Genomic DNA, 17,823 nt, shown 5'->3' with positions numbered 1-17,823 from the left:
GGAATTATACGAGGATTTTATACATGAATCAGATCATACCAGGTCAAAGTTAGAGGTGATGCCTTGAAACCTACATGAAATGAGACTAAAAGTGATGCTTTGGAACCCTTGCCAGTAACTTCTACAGGGGACTATGATATTTTACCCTAGAAAACATATTACTGGTTCCATTCATATGTTAACTAAGAGGTGTTCTTCCCTCCACTTACATCTGGATCCCCGAGGAAAGTCTGAAGTAGTTTTTTTCTGGAAGACCAAGTGGGTACATACTGCAGGAGGGTCTCAGACATGGGACTTCTGCTTGAGCATCTGAGTGATTTACTCTACAAAGCTTTTGATTTGTAGTGTTTTCTGGTTATTTTCTTAATAGATATCTGACCTCATAAAAACAAGGAAATTATCCTCATTATCTCTACCTTATGGTCTTGCCCATGACAACATGTGGCTGTTTTACATGTTACAGGCAGTATCTGAGTTTTCTGAATGAGCCAGACCTTTAGCACACACAAATCAGATTAAGTTGACTCACATAAGCTCCCGTCTTCCAGTAGGGCATTTCTTCTTTCCTTTAGTTTCAAACATAGCAGCTCAGATTTCCATTTATGTGAACATCTCTTACACCAATTACATATGATTCTTATGCTATAATTAAAATCCCTCTGCACAGGAAAAAAAAAAGTGGTTTGAAAATGCATTAATTAATTACATTAAATAAGCACACAAGAGACTGCCCTGGAGTTTTTATTTGTCCTCTAAGAATTTTGTGAAGTTAGCTGCAATTCACAAAACTGCTGAGCTTCATAAACATTTTTCTCTTAAATTTCACCTTTTGCACGTCTTACTGGTTTCTGACAGCTCTCAAGTAGCCACAAGCATGTTTCTATTCCTATATCTTACTGTGTGCATTCGCTAAATACTTTGCAAGAGGTTTTCCTCAAAAGCTAAGAACTTTCCATAACCTCTTTTTTACCTTCCAAGTTCCAAGTTCTGCGGGCATACTCTCCTGAGATTCTGACCTCATTTGTCTGATGATTTCCATCCAGCTACCGCATTCTTTACAGCAAGTACATGAAGAACCTATAAGCACCAGGAAAAGGCTTGTGTAAATGTATTCAGAGGACTTAAATTAAGAGCAGAACATCCACAACACAATAAAAAAAGATTCATCTTAACTGTCCAGTGTTGCATCTCATTGTCTCTTCTTCTGTTACTAGGTAAAAAACAAACAAAACCTATTTATTTAATATTAAATTTATTATTACAGCTGTGAAATTGGGCAGGAGTTTTAGATGGGAGCAGGAACTAGAATAATTGCACAGCAGTGATCATTAGTAAAGGAAGACAAAAGAATGCTTGGTTGGGAAGAGTGGTCTTCCAGGTGCTACAACAGAATTCATCAAAATGCCAAGATTTCTGAATATTCATCTTAAAGGAGAGAACATTTGCCACCATCTCACTTTGCCACAGCTTTGTCCAAACGGGACTATCATACAAAATTCTGCTGGTGTCTTTAGCACAATGGAAATAAATGATGAAGAAACCCTGTGCTAACCAAACACAGATCATTTACAAAGTCTGAGTGGGAATTTTTATATATGAAAGGGGAAGGATTAGAACCTATGATCACATGAAATACAAATTACAATCCTCATTCAGAATACATGGCAACAGAACTCACACAATAAGCTGGAGGGATAGATCCAATCATTCTGTATGCTGCATTTTCTTCCTGCACTGCTTGTTAGGCTGCTCTGAGATGGAAGGAAAGATCTTCTCCTGCTGTTGTTTCACATGGGCACCGCTGATACAACCAGGAGAAGCCTGAGGAGTATCAAGAAGGATTACACAGCTCCAGGAGCAGCAGTAAGGGACTCAGGGGTGCAAGTAGCTTTTTCAACAGTCCTCCCAGTCAAAGGAAGGGGGTTTGAAAGAGCCATTTGAATCAGGCAAATCAACAAATGGCTACAAGACTGGTGCCACAGTCAGGAGTTCAATTACTTAGATGATGGGACTCGAATTGAGAAACATGGTCTGCTGGAGGCTGATGGCATCCATCTGCAAGAGAAGGGGAAGAGCATCTTTGGTCATAGGCTTGCCAAGCTGGTGAACAGGCTTTACAGTAAAGTTGCCGGGGGAAGAGAACTTCAGTTCATGCCACCCTTACCAGTTTGAAGCCAGTATCAGCAATAGATGCCCAGAGCCTGGAGGAGGGTCACAGGTCAGCAGGAGAGCACCTGAAGACCAGCACAAAGGAGTTCCAGCCACTGCAGCCAGTAAGGCAGCTTCACTGGGTGCCCAGCTAAAATGCCTCTATGCTAACACACATGGCATGGGCAATAAACAAGAGGAGTTAGAGATGTACACACACCTCCAGGGCCATGACCTCACTGGCATTACCAAGATGTGGTGGGATGGCTCCCATGACTGGAGTGTTGGAATGGAGGATACAGGCTCTTCAGGAAGGACAGGCGGGGGAAATGAGGAGGAGGTGCCGTCCTCTATGTCAGTGAGCAGCTGGAGTGCATGGAGCTCTGCATGGGGATGGATGAGGAGCTGACAGAGAGCTTATGGGTCAGGATTACAGGAAGCTGAGGGACAGATGACATTAGAGTGGGGGGTCTGCTACAGGCCATCTGACCAGGAAGACCAGGCAGATGAGGCCCTCTCTAGACAGATAGGAGCAGCCTCACATTCACAAGCCCTGGTCCTCATGGGGGACTTCAACCACCCTGATATCTGTTCAAGGGACAGCACAGCAGGACCTAAGCAATCCAGGAGGTTCCTGGAATACACTGATGATACCTTCCTTCTCCAAGTGATAGAGGAAACAACGAGGAGAGATGCTATGCTCTCCCTCCAATAAGGAGGGGCTGGTGGGGAATGTGAAGCTCAAGGGCAGCCTTGGCTGCAGTGACCATGACAAGGTGCACTTGAGGATCCTGAGGGCAACAAGGAGGGAGCACAGCAAGCTGGGCTGTGGAAGAGCAGACTTTGGCCTCTTCAGGGATCTGCTTGGTAGAGTACTGTGGGATAAAACCCTGAAGGGAAGAGAGGCCCAGGAATGTTGGTTGATATTCAAGGATCACCTCCTTCAAGCTCAGGGGCAATGCATCCCAACAAAGAAGAAGTCAGGCAAAAACAACAGGAGGCCTGCATGGATGAACAAGCATCTCCTGGCCAAACTCAAGCAGAAAAAGGAGGCCTACAGAGAGTGGAAGCAAGGACAGATAGCCTGGGGGAAATACAGAGAAATACAGAGCAGACAGGAATTGAATGAGGAAAGCTAGAACCCTGATAGAATTAAATTTGGCCAGAGGCACCAAGGGCAACAAGAAAGGCTTCTATAGGTATGTTGGTGATAAAAGAAGGAGTAGGGAAAGGAAATGGGAGACCATCTCCAGAAGGAAATGGGAGACCTTGTTACCCAGGATATGGAGAAGGCTGAGGTACTCAATGACTTTTTTGCCTTAGTCTTCACCAGCAATTGCTCTAGCCAGACCACCCAAGTCACAGAAGGCAAAGGCAGGGACTGGGAGAATGAAGAATTGCCCACTGTAGGAGAGGATCAGGTTTGAGACCAGATAAGGAACCCGAAGGTGCACAAGTCCATGGACCTAATGAGATACATCCATGGGTCCTGAGCGAAGCGGCAGATGAAGTTGCTAAGCCCCTGCCCATCATATTTGAGATGTCACTGCAGTCCAGTGAAGTTCCCACTGACTGAAAGAAGGGAAACATAACCCCCTTTTTTTAAAAAAAAAAAAAAAAAGGAAGACCTAGGGAACTATAGGCCAGTCACTCTTGCTTCTGCACCCAACAAGCTCATGAAGCAGATCCTCCTGGAAACTGTGCTAAGGCCCATGGAAAATAACAAGGTGACTGGTGACAGCCAATAGGGCTTCACTAAGGGCAGATCATGCCTGATAAATTTGGTGGCCTTCTATGACAGGGTTACAGCATCGGTGGCTAAGGGAAGAGCAACTGACATCATCTACCTGGACTTGTGCAAAGCATTTGATGCTGTCTTGCTCAACATCCTTATCTCTAAATTGAAGAGACGTGGTTTTGATGGGTGGGCCACTCACTGGGTAAGGAATTGGCTGGATGGTTGCAGTCAAGGACTTGTGGTCAATGGTTCGATGTCCATGTGGAGACCGGTGATGAGTGGGGTCCACAGGGATTGGTACAGGGACCAACACTGTTTAACATCTTTGTTGGCAACACGGACAGTGAGATTGAGTGCACCCTCAGCAAGCTTGCCAATGACACCAAACTGTATGGTACAGTCAACATGCTGGAGGGAAGAGATGTCATCCGGAGAGACCTTGACAAGCTTGAGAAGAGGGCCTGTGCAAATCTCACAAAGTTCAACAAGGGCAAGGGCAAGGTCCTGCTTCTGGGCTGGGGCAATCCTAAGCACAAATACAGGCTGGGCAGAGAATGAATTGAGAGCAGCCCTGAGGGGAAGGACTTGGGGTGTTGTTTGGTGAAAAACTCAACATGAGCTGGCAATGTGCGCTTGCAGCCCAGAAAGCCAACGGTATCCTGGGCTGCATCAAAAGAAGTGAGGCCAGCAGACTGAGGGAGGTGATTCTCCCCTCCACTCTGCTCTCATGAGATAACATCTGGAGTATGGCATTCAGCTCTGGGGCCTTCAACATAAAAAAGGACACGGACCTGTTGGAGCAAGTCCAGAGGAGGGCCACAAGGATGATCAGAGGGCTGGAGCACATTTCCTACGAAGACAGGCTGAGAGAGTTGGGGTTGCTCAATTTAGAGAAGAGAAGGCTCCAGGGAGACTATCACAGCCTTGCAGTACCTAAAGGGGGCCTACAAGAAAGCTGGAAAAGGACTCTATACTCTCAGGGAGTATAGTGATAGGACAGGGGTTAATGGCATTAAACTAAAAGAGGGTAGATTTAGATCAGATATAAGGAAGAAATTCTTTATTATGAGTGTGGTGAGGCACTGGAACAGGTTGCCCTGTGGATGCCCCATCCCCGGAAGTGTTCAAGGCCAGGTTGGATGGGACTTTGAGCAACCTGATCTAGTGGTAGGTGTCCCTGCCCATGGCAGGGGGGTTGGAACTAGATGATCCTGAAGGGTCCCTTCCAACTCAAACCATTCTATGATTCTGTGATCTTGGCACTCCTGTTTCATGCCTGTCATTACTATGACAATACCATACGTTCCCTTCAGCATTGTATGTCTTCCTTTACCTCTCAGCAGCAGCACCATCAGTTACTCAACAGGAAATATCTCGAAATAAGTCTTTCAGTTGAGGAGTCTGCCAAAAAGAAAACACTTTTAGAAATAGACAACTGATCTCATAAACAGAAATAAATCTAAAATTAACTGAAACAAAAATCACATGTCACCCTTCTACGCCCCCATCCAGGTCTCTGGGTGCTTGGAATCTTAAGCTGTACTCTCCATTCTGAAACTAAATTAGACTAGCAGTCTGAAAACGAACATCAGATTCAAAGTTTGGTGTAGCGGGTTGAAATGATACATTCTATACTTAGATATAAATGCACAACTCTAGACTCATTTATACTTGTAAGTTGTTTCCTAGAAACAAAATCTTATGATTTCAGTTCAATTAGATTGTATATTTTAATTAATCCTCTAATCTTTCTCTGGAAGCAAATCATCAAATAGAAGAGGCATCTGCACTGTTCTAATTGGCTTAAATAGAAATAATGAATGCACAACCTTTGGGTTGATTGGACACCTGGATTATTTCTCACTGAGAAAAATAATATATCTATCCACAAGCAAATTTGGGGAAGAAAGGAAGTGGTAATTTCATCAACAGAGCATTAGAAAAGAAGTGTGCTAGAAGTACACACATTTATTAGGCAGAGCATCTACTCAATCTACTGTTAGAGCTTCACTTTGAAGACTGAAATGAAACAGCAACAGTTTGTTTCTTTCAGCAATTTCTGTAATAGAGAAGAAGGTAGGATACGTTCCACGTATCTAGCTATAAATGGTCTCAGAATCCTTCTGAATATAATACACCAGGAACTGTGTTTGCCACCTTCATTCCTTCTGACTGAAATAATCCCACTGACATATATTTCTCCTTTTTTCTTTTTTTTTTCTTTTTTTTCTTTTTTTTTTTCCAGGCAGAATGAGTTTACGTTTTCTTAAGAGGATAATACTATTGTTACATCTAGCAAACAATAAAAAAGTACCTTGAACTAATTCTTGTAGAATACAGACTGTTTACTTTGCAAAATTAATCTCTTGTACATGGAATTTCATGTAGAAAACACAAACTTCATGAATGATTCCCATAAGGATTCATTTAGCAGGCTTCATTATGTGGAAAGGGTATAAAGAAACCGAAGACCTAAAATGGCTGCTCAGCATTATATTGTTCTGTGGCTGCTAGCATGATTTACAGCTATGCATTTTCTGCTCTTGTTTCTTTAGCTCAGTGCTGAATTACAAATGAACAACTGGATTCTGGGATTCATCTTCTAGTTCAAAAATAAAATTAACCTGATCATGGGATATTTTTCTAATGCAGTAAGTCAATGAATTCTTTGTAAGGAAATACATTATTTGGGGGAAAAGATCCTAACCCTTTTCAAACCTTTCTGTTTCACTCTTATGTGAAGAGTAAAGAATACTACATGCAAAAACAGACCACACAACTACAAGTAAGGTAGTTTGATACCATTCCAGTAATTACATGGATAAGCAATTCAGAATGCTTTGCATGAACAAATATTTAATCAAATAAAAGGTGACTAGTATGCTTTGACTTCATTTGGACGTACATGTGCAGCATGTCTGTGTACAGATGTAGTTATCCGACAACACGTGCAAGCTGAGACATCACCTTCAGTCCTCCTGACAATATGGATCTTTCTGTCTGCTTAACAACTGTGGTCCATATCTGTTATTAAATAATGTATATAAATGCTGCAATCCCATCCCATGAAAAATCATAAATAATTACTGAGCATTTTGTTATATATATGACACAAGCCCTGTCTCAGGGGCTTGCGGTCTACACAATAACAGGCTAAAAATATTGAAAATACTACACAAGGCCAGCAATTAGAGGGAATCTGGCACTGTTCAATATGAAAGACTTGAGAGAAGACATTTCTATGAAGGAAGGGGAGACAGAATCTTGAAGTTCAAAGTCAAGAGGACACAAACATTAGAAAGCCATCTCAATTTGGCTTTCATGCAGCATGCAACCCCAAGACCTACTGGAGGGAAAATGACCTCCATGAAGGTAGACAGTCTTTACCATATTTCCAGCTCTGTTGCAGTGGCACCTGAATTTTTACAATTAAACAGATGCGCATCCAGGTAGGTCTTACAAATCTAAGGGATTATATTGTGTTTTGTTTTTGTAGATCACGTTAGGGAAGTAGAGAGACATACCATGTTAAAGTGATTTCACAGCCATCTGCAAAAGGATCAGGAATCCAAACTGGGTATGCAGATCATCCCTGTGCCTTTTGGAAATCTCTAGGATGTGGCTGTGCTTGTCTCTGCGGCCAATCCCACAGGCTAGGGCAGGCTGGGGGAGGTGTTTGTACTGGCCCTTTTCCTTCTGTTTCGCATCTCCAATGCTGGTAGACAAAAGCAACCAAAATAGCTCTCGGGCTGTCAACCAAGGTCCCGGGCAACAGGGAAGGTTCTTCAGCTCCCTCCTTGTATCATAGGCCTGGATTAGGCTGAGTTAGCCTTATTTCTTTGTAAATAAGGGACCAGTATCTGCCAGCAACATGCCTCTCATTTTATCTGATCTCATAAGAATTATTTTTAGTAAGAACTAGTTTGCCCTGAAAGAAAGCTATTCTCTAAAAAAAGCTTTGTACACTTAAGACATATGGGACAGAAGGAAGCCTGCATCTTGCATTACTTTTTTTTTTTTTCCTTTCAGTCACCAGAAAAAGGAAAAAAAAAATTGAAACTGCCCTTTTTAGCAAACAGAAAAGATAAATGCATTGGTTCTAAATTGAAAATAATAGATCTGCCTTATGCCATTCTTGACAACCTTTCCTGAAGTCTCGTTAGCTCACAGAACACGTGATGTGCATGGCTCTTATCTCTTTTTATAACAAAGTTGCACAGGCATAACTGCACTGAAGTAACAGTTGTATAGCTGTACTTGAATAGGAGCTATTTCTATCACTTCTGTTATAAAAATTAATTGAAATAAACAGTTTACAGCCAGTCGCCCTTTTTGACAAGCTTACTGGCACTACAGACATTGCTTAGGGTCATCATACTCTGTATTTTTGTACACAGACTCAGTGAATGGAATGCATGATATGCTTACTAAGCTACTTTGGATAAACATGGAAAAAATCTAGTGGTGTACTTGTCACAGACCAGAACGGTTTCATGTGCTATGTGATTTGAAAGGAGATTCCTTTGCTATGTGTCATTTACCTTTTATACATTGCTGTTGCCTGGTATTTCATAACCCTTAATTCTTTAGATGCCCACACTGAGATTGTTATATACATATATGCATAAAAAAGATTAGAACTGTGTCTTCTTACGTGATGTCATGTTATAACCCACAAACAGCTTTATTGCTCTTTACCATGTTTGGAAACAAAGGGCAAGGGATGCCAATGCTGATGACGTATGCTTCTAGTCAGAATCATTTCCTTTCCGCACTTGGAAAACAGAGCTCCTTTCCTTTACATACATTCTATGTACACATGCATAGCCTTGGGACATCAGGATAACTAGAAAAAAAAAGTCTTCTGTTTATATGTAAATCAAAGACAGTCACGGTCACGTGTTAAATGATAAATAAGTTGGTGATGTGAATTCAGCAAAAACTGTTATGAGTTAAATTTTAACTTAATCTTTTAAGCCATGATCCTGCAATTTTAAGGATCTTTGAGTAGGTTGGGCTCTGTCGTATGTGAATTAATTGTTAGCATAGCTGATAAAACAGTAAACAGAATCCGAGATTACAAAAGTCTTTGGGAAAAGAACTGTGTGTGTATGGGCAATGTATATCACAAGACAACCTCACTGGTGGATGACTGCATTCCCTGGCACAACAGTAATGCACACACTATACTTCAGTTACTGCTAATTCTTTAAATCAGTTGGCACCGCAAAGAGAGAATTATGGTATTAAGCGTAAGACTTGCACTGAAGATAATGCAGGGCCTGGTACTCCCTCCCATTTCTCCTGTGGGACTCTGAATGCATTCTCCAAATCCTCCGTGCCACTGCCTCTGCATGCCTGATGGTAACTTCACCCTCCCAAGAAGGCTGAGAAAGTAAACGTGTTTAAGGTGAACTGAAGTCTTCTCCTGGAATTTACAAAGTAAATGTAGCTATTTTATAAAGTACTTTGTGATATTATGGATAACGAACATGAGGCTTCCTGTAGCTCAGGTTTTTATGCTTTCCATTTAAGTCACTGTTTTCAGCTATTTACAACACTGGCAAGTATCAACTGTGATGCCTGAAATTTACCATTCGGGGTATTTATCTCACCTCAATACTTCTGGAAAACTCTAGCCAAAGTAACCCAGTCAGGAGAAAAGCATACCATTTTGCCTTAAAAAAGTTTACAGCCTTTTTTTTTTTTTTTTTAATCCCAGAATATCCTTATGCTAAAAATATGAAGAAGGTATCATGACTGCTAATATCAAGGAGTTACCTTTTGCTGTTCATAGAACAAGCCTTCTGAAACTTCTGAAAATTGTTTTGCATTTGTTCCGTCAAGAATGGACATGCTCAGATTAAATTTGTGTTATGTGATGAAGAGCTGTGTAGGAAAATATGGGGGGCATCCCTGTGGCAAGGAGTACCAGGGAGTAAGGGAAACTAGAACCAACACTGCGCTGGTTTTACCCTGCTGGGCAGCCAAACTCCATCACAGCTGCTCTCTCAATCCCTGTCCTCAAAGGAAAAGGGGGAGAAAATATGATGAAAGGAAAAAGAAGGGCTCACAGGTTGAGATAAGGACATGGAGATCACTCAACAATTATCTTCAAGGGCAAAACAGATTCAGCATAGGGAAATTAATTTGCCTATCACTAGCAGACTAAAGCAGTGAGAAACTAAAAGCAAACTAAAAACACCTTCCTCCCCATCCACCCTCTTTTACCTCCCTCATGGCACAGGGGAACGGGGAAAGGGGGCTGTGGTCAGTCCCTGACGCTTCGTCTCCGCCTCTCCCTCACGGTCATTCTCTACCCCTGCTCCACCATGAGGTCCCTCCCATGGGATGCCATCCTTCCCGAACTGATCCTATGTGGACTGCTGCTCTTCAAGCACTGCTCCCACATGGCTCCATACCACGGGGTCCATCCCCCAGGAGCAAACTGCTCCAGCACGGGTCCCCCACGGGCGGCAGCTCCCCCAGACCCACTGCTCCTGCATGGGCTCCTCTCCACGGGCTGCAGCTCCGGCCCGGGGCCTGCTCCTGCGGGGGCTCTCCATGGGCCGCAGCCTCCTCCATGGACCTCTGCTCCAGTCTGTGGATCTGGAATTCCAACCCATCTAATGAACCAAACACATGTTGGTAACACGTGAAAGGATATCAATTTTATCTCCTTAAAAAACTATGATATTATAATATATATATAATATACAACAATTACTATTAATAATGTAAAAATAAGAATATATATACATAAAAACTAATTTTAAAGGACGGTGAGTGCAATGTCAAAGCCTTAAGAAAACAGGAAATACAGGATTTGATGTTGACCTTGCAGCCATTGCTCATCTGTTTTGACCACTTGCATTTTAATACAGTCTTTATTTCTGCCACCTCATGCAGAGGTTCTTCCAAGTCACCTGGTGCATAGGAATTACTTCAACCTTTTATTCTTAGCATTGGTAAGCATTCATGTGGTCATAGTCCCTAAGTCAGTGGGTGTTGTGTAAGCACATTAGAGAGCCAATCTATTCACTTACAACTCTGCAATCTAAAGAATCTAGACTGTAATTCAATAGCTGGAACTTTTCTCTGCAGTGCCAGAATTAAATTCAGCCACAATCCCCAGCTTATTTTACTAGTCATCCTTCTTTGTTTTTTCTTCACTGCTTAGGATTTTATTTCTTTTATTTAGTTTAAGTTCACCCTTACCCTTTTCCAGTAGAGTATTCTATATTTCTCCCCCTTCTCCATCCCTGTTTTCCTTTCCATCTCAGTTTCTGTACTTCTTTCCCACAATTAGCTCACTTTTTTTTTTCTTTTTTCCTTTTTCATTTCCATTTTTATTTCCCTCTTGTGTCACAAGGAATGAAGCCTGGATCTTGCATTATCTTTGTAATTGTTTGAACCTGTATGACGTATTCAGACCACCTCTATAGTCACAAGAGCTCAAACTTGATTTTTTTTAATTTTAACCTGATTCTGGGCAGCCTTCCAACTATGACATCAGTCTTACGACATCTACCCAAGTTTGCTGACATCCTGAAAGAATGATCTCAAGAGTTGTATTCTCCTGCCTGAAAGGGCCAGTAATGGTACAATACAGTCAGCAATTAGCCAGTTGACATCTGATTATTTTGGGAGTTGGAACAGTAGAGGGGTAGAGAATGAAAAACTCCAAGAAGCGGCAATGGATGAAAGATGTGCATGGGCGCGTGATGGAAAAGCAGAAGAAAGTTGAAGGAGGAAGAGAAGGAACTCAAGAGCCCAGAAGTAGCAGTAACCTAGAGGACAGATTTTCTTTGTGTGATGGAGAAAAAGAAAATAAATATAGATCAAATTTTAGTTACAACATAATTTTAATCTATGAATAAACCTCCTGGTAATATCAGTATGAGATCAGGTGATAACTGCAGAGATTATAATGAAACACGATAACCTGCCTTCTTTTCTTGTCAGCTCTGCTCCCTTATCCATCCCTATTTTCTCTGCCTAGGCCTGCCCAGGCAGCTACTGCTGAAGTGAATAGGAGCTTTGCCACTGACTTCAGGAGGAGCGCAGTTGGGCCCCACTTGTGGATTACTGTAAATTGAGGCCAGCCTTGGCAATGTGCTCACTGAAAGGCCAGTTCCACTGCAGGAAGCAGGGGATGTTTTATTGACAGTGTTAATGCACTGTGGAGCAATAAAATTAATGGGTTTTGCCCTATTATGGAGCAACATGGCAAAAATTGCAGAATCCACAGTATTACCCTACCCGCAGTTTTCCATTGACCCTAATTATAGTTATGTTGCTAAACCTATATAATTTGATTTTCAACAGCACACCAGAAAGGCAGGAGCTCAGCAGATCCCAGAGCAATTGCAAGCAGTTTGCTGGGCAAATGTATTTTGCTTGTAGTCAGAGGGAAGGTGCATAACATATTGAGAAAATAGATGTCTAAACGTTGGGCCTCCAGCTGTAGTAAAGGACAAGAAGTAACATCAGTTAGTTAGAGCTGTCATGCCTGGAGTTTGATGTTGAACTCCAGATGTGTAAAGCTGATGATAGCTTCTTGCTCTAGTGGCAGGTGGTAGATTGAGTTGAGGCCAAGAGCAATTCTCGTATCTTCAGAGATAACAAAAGACTGAAGCACCACTGATGTGGCACTTGGGCCTTGTACATCTGACAATGACAGCACAACTCTTTTTCTCCCATTATTCATCCCACTTAAATAATCCGTTGTCATTTTAGTAGTGATTTTATAAGCGAGTGTTCACTGGTTGCTCAGCCTCTGTCCTTCCTGCTCTTACTGCCCTGCGTGCCGGGGCTGGCTGGGATGGAGTTAACTTTCCCCACATCAGCCCACATAGTGCTGCGCTCTGCACTTGTCGCTAGGACAGCACTGATATCCCACCAATGTTTTGTCTATTGCTGAGCAGTGCTGGCACAGCATCAAGGCTGTCTCTCCAACACCCTCCCTAAAGCCAGAAGGCTGGGGGTGGGCAAGAGGTGTGTGGGGAGGGAACATTGCCAGGGCAGCTGACCTAAACTCACCAAAGGGATATTCTGTGCCATATGGCATCACATTCAACAACGAAAGCTGAGGAAGGGGAAGAAGAAGGGGGCTCTCATTATACTGTCTGTCCTCCCAAACAACCGCTCTGTGTATTGGGACCATGCTCCCAAAAATGCAGCTGAACATCACTTGCTGATGGGAAGAATAATTTTCTGCCATTGCTTCCACAAGGTCTTTGCTTGTTTGGTTGTTTGTTTTGATTTTTTTTGTTGGTTGTTGTTGCTGTTGGGGGGGGGGGAGTGTTGTTCTCTGTTTGCTATTGTTGTTTTTTTTCCCTTTAATTACATTTAATGTCCCATCCCTGGAAGAATTCAAGGCCAGGTTGTTGGGGCCCTGGGCAACCTGATCTAGTGGGTGGCATCCCTGCGCATGGCAGGGGGTTGGAACAAGGTGATCCTTAAGGTCCCTTCCAACCCAAGCCACTCTATGATACGATTCTATGATAAACTGATCCTTACATCAACCTATAAGCCTTTTTTCCTCCTATTTTCTTCCCCTGTTCTTTTGAGGAGGGGGAGCGAGAGAACAGCGTGGTGGAGCTTAGCTAGCCATCAGTATGAAACCACCATACCCAGTTAGTGGCAAAGCTGTACTAATTGCCACTAGGAGCTCATCTGAAATCACTAAGGCACTCCACAGAAGATACTGCACTGCATTAGCTGGTATCAGCTCATAATCAAAACCATGCCAGACAGCACTGCAGCTAGTGACACACAGGTGAAATCCCACTGAGGCGATTTTAAGTAGACAAACAGGCTTTTTGTGAAGAAACTGAGGTGTAATTGAGGTCTTTTCTGCCAACACTGCTCACATGGTGGTAACCTCCAGCAGAGCAGCAGAGCGGGCAGCCCAGTGCAGCAACTTCTGTAGCTGCTGCAGCAAAATTCAGTAGAGCTCTTCTCTCAGTTCTGAGAAACACTCTTGGCATTTGTGGGAATTGAGCATCCTCTTACTAAAGCGAGAAGTAGCAAGGGACTTGATTTCAGATTGTTACTGATTTTGTTTTGCTTTCAAAGGCAGCATGATTAAAACTTGGATTCTAATTATCTCTCTCTTTTTTTCAAGTAGCAGTGCCTAACTAATTCCCATCAGTGTTCGTCCTAAGATCAGAAGCAAAGCTGTCTTCAAAATTTATTTTTTTAGATTCCAAGCCAGTCATATTAGAATAGTGACCAAGATGAATCTGTTCTCATTCTGTGTTCAATAATTAAATAAATTAAAAAATAAATAAATAATGAAATGCCAAATCCTGCAAGGTGCTGAGAAATGCAGCATTGTGGTCTGAATCTAGTCTGAACTTGCACTGTGACCCTGGCTTACATTTGTCTTCTAAAGCACAGTAAGCAGACATGATACTAAAGAAGCAAAAAATATACAATTAAAAAATACATTCAGACAGATAAAAATAATGGAAGAACTACCAATTCTAAAAATACTACGTTCAGTAGAAGACAATGGCTAAGCTTTACTTCATCAGATGTATAACTGTTTAAATTAGGTCAAAATCCATCCCAACTTTCATTTTTAGATCGCAGTCTTTAGAGGAACTGATTTATCAGGATGTTTAAATCCAGATGCACTACAAATAAGCCAGGAAAGACAACTAAGCCTCTTGGCATAAAACAAATGAGCTGAGAGGAAAAAAAAAAGTTCAGAGAAAGTAAAAAATAAACAAAACAAAAACAAACAAACAAAATCAAGCGAACAAAACAAAACAAAACAAAACTGCCAGTGAGAAGTATGCATAGTTTCAAATCCCTCATGCTACCCTGCTTGGATTTGCTCAAGTTCATCCATTCCCCTCCTTTTCTTCCCCCTCTTTTTTTTAACATTTGTCCTCTGAACCACCTTCCCTATAAACACCCTTTAAGGACTGTGGAATTAAGGGTAAAATCCTTCCAGTCTGAGACCAGGTCTCCTTAGTTGTGGAATAGCCCAGCAGAGAGAAATCCTTCTTCCTGCACAAGCTTTCCTTTAATGATGGCTAATTAACCTGGTGCTATGTTAAAAATTTACTATATTTATCATGTCTGACTCAGTTCTTATTCATTGCTATTCAAGAGCACAACAGAGATAACTTGCCTTATTTTCATCTGTGTTCATGTAGTTCGGCTTGGGTAGAGGGTTAAACGAACTCCAAGACTTCAGTTCTCTTAGATCGTGTACAGGATGCTGATAGTTTTACCAGGTAGGATGGACTGATTATAAGACAGTCAATGCCGTCTATGTTACCATTATATTCCTCTGTTCTTGATCTTGCTCCTTTTGTTTCCTACCACACTCCCTAGAGGCCTTAGTTTGTATTCGTTCACTCTCTCAAACATTTTCCCAGATGCTCAAATCCCACTTCTGTTATTGCATTTTTATTTTATTTTTTTTAGATTTGTCTGGATCCCTCGTGCAGAGTCAGGACTTCCCTGTTCTTTAGATCAGCGTTTTCCTGGCTGAGCTCCAGCTCAGGTAATTATATCCAGGTCTCTCTAATACTTCTCCCTCCCCTCTAGCTGCATTTGGAGAAGTTATTCTTCACTTTCTTTTCCCAACTGCTTCATAACACTGCGGATGCTGAGAACAGACAATATGTGTATTTCAGAGAGGCTGCGCATTATGGGTGAACCAACACCATTCAAAGGGTGACTGAAAGTACAGTTATGAGGGACGTCTTCCTTTCTTTTTCATTTGAATGCTATTTAGAGTGGACAGTTGTCATACAAAGTTGAAGCTGAAGGACAAAAATTTAGTCCGGATTAATGTGTTCTTGCTATTTAAATGTGGAGACTTCCTGTCCTGCTTTAAATTATTATTGAGTCTAGCATAGATATGTTCAGCGCCTTGTATCACTTGAGCCAGTTGTCACACAATGCTCACAGAAATAGATTTCTCACTTATTGTTAGCAATATCAGTAGAGAGGCTAAAGGCAGAATGAGCATTGCTAGAGGTAATGCCATTACATCAGCCATGTGGCAAACTACAAAACAAGATGAATAAAAGCCTTAATTTTGCAATGCCTACATTCAACCTGCTTTAAAGAGCAGTTCTCTGATTCTGACAGCTACCCAGTGCTAGATCAAAGACAACTCAGAGTATACTTTCCAGTGAAAGAGGATCCAAAGAGAGTTACATTTAAGAGAGAAAAAAAATATATTTCTTAATTAAGAAGTATGAACCATAAACTTAGGCAAATCACAGAAAGAAGAAATGTAGTATCAAAGCAAGACAGGGAAACCCGAATTATCTGCTTACTAGGTGATGCTCATTTCCTCCAGGACATGGTCGTGAGAACTGGCTGCAAGTACTTATGCAAGCTTATCTAGCTGCTCACTGCAGTGCAGTTCTTCCAAGGCGGAGAAATGGATATTCGCACTTCAAGCAAGTAAATTATAATCAGTTCTAACTCCCTCCCCTCAGAAGAATTTGAGCTGTTGCTATCATTTAGAGGTGGTTAGTTGTTCCCTAGTCTGGGAAGAAGTGCTGCGCTCAGGAAATTCTTGAGGAGACAAATGATTCAGGAGAGGCTTATGCTTACAAGAAGTTTAAGAAATGTTTTTCTGATCCAAACTTGAAGGCTTTATTTTCTCCATGGGCCATCTACCTGAGAAGTATTATCAGAGAGCAGTCTGATCTAATTAGTGCTGGATGGAACAGAGTTTGAACCAAATTACCTCTGGAGGACCGTTTGAACCTAAGTTGTTCTGTGGTTATTTTCCAGCCTGCACACTAAAATGACAGCCTGTATCTGGAAAGAAGCCAGTCATGCCCACTCAGCACTCACAGGGGAATCCTTCATTCCAGGGAAATTCCTACTGGGAAAGAATGAAAATAAAAACCAAACATCTACCTGATGCAAAAGTAACAGAAACTATATATTGTTTTTCTCTTCCTCTGAAAACTTACATGTTTGAAAAGATGCCAGATCCAGTTCAGTTTTTAAATAAATAGATAGATAGATAAAAATCTGATTTATATCCAGCTATGCCATGATTGAATTTGGATCCATCGCTGAATTAGGTTCGGCAGCACAGTCACACAGTGACCATCACAGACCTCACCTGATGATGTCCACCTGGCTGAGATGGCTTCTGCACTTGCCGCAGAAAAGGCTGAGGAGAGAAAACGGAAGGGAGAGGAAGGGTTGGACCAGGGGCCTGTGGAAGCATATATATGCAAGCTTAAGCTAACCTTACCCTACTGCAGAGTGAAGTTAGCACAGTCCCATGCAGTTCTGATTACAGGACTTGGCTAGTGCAAAAATAGCTGGCACCAGGTTCAGTTTCTTCCTCTTCTGCTAAACAGTGCTTTCATGTGAAAAGAAATTGATCCCAGCACTCAGTAACATTTTCATCCTCCCTTCCCTGCAGTTCAGTGGTTATGTAAGCAGTAATAAATCCATATTTGAAGTACTGTTGACTGCCTTAGAATTCGAGCAGTAAAGGAAATAAAGTAATGCAGCCCTTACACAGTTAAACATGGTGTCTAATGCTGGGAATAACTAAAAGCATTGTTGACTAAGGAACTAAATAAAACTGTAATGCACTACTGTATCATTTTTTATAATCCGTATTAGCAGAAACCAGGAACAAGCGTGCATGTTTGCACATGACAAGCTACAGGTACAAACTTATTTAAACTTATTTTAGGATTCTTGCTGGAATCAAAGCACTGGAGACAGGGAGAGATTTGAAGTATAGAAACATGGCCAAGAGTTGGAATTTTTATGAAGAAATATTCACTCTGTAATGGTATCCATGTAGAATGGATGCAGTTAGCTTACACTATACCAACAGAGATGAGTCTGGTGATGATGATGCTACTACTTGAAAATCTGATAAGAACTGTAATTAGCGTTATTTCTTGCTCATCTGTTTTCAAAAG

At 41.7% G+C, this 17,823-nt stretch overlaps 1 long non-coding RNA gene across 1 annotated transcript; it reads right to left on the bottom strand.

The window, feature by feature from the left end:
- Positions 1–1,124: 1,124 nt before the first annotated feature.
- On the bottom strand, positions 1,125–16,572 carry LOC310896343. The gene is made up of 3 exons (XR_014581408.1): positions 16,195–16,572; positions 5,220–10,512; positions 1,125–2,055 (listed from the first exon to the last, which is right to left on the bottom strand). It is a non-coding gene; the product is annotated as an uncharacterized lncRNA (long non-coding RNA).
- Positions 16,573–17,823: the final 1,251 nt, after the last annotated feature.

The sequence above is a fragment of the Anser anser genome (assembly GCF_964211835.1).
Source record: "Anser anser genome assembly, chromosome: 3".
Lineage (NCBI taxonomy): Eukaryota > Metazoa > Chordata > Aves > Anseriformes > Anatidae > Anser > Anser anser.
The sequence above is the reverse complement of the archived record's forward strand: the minus strand, read 5'-3'. Positions and strand labels throughout refer to the sequence as shown.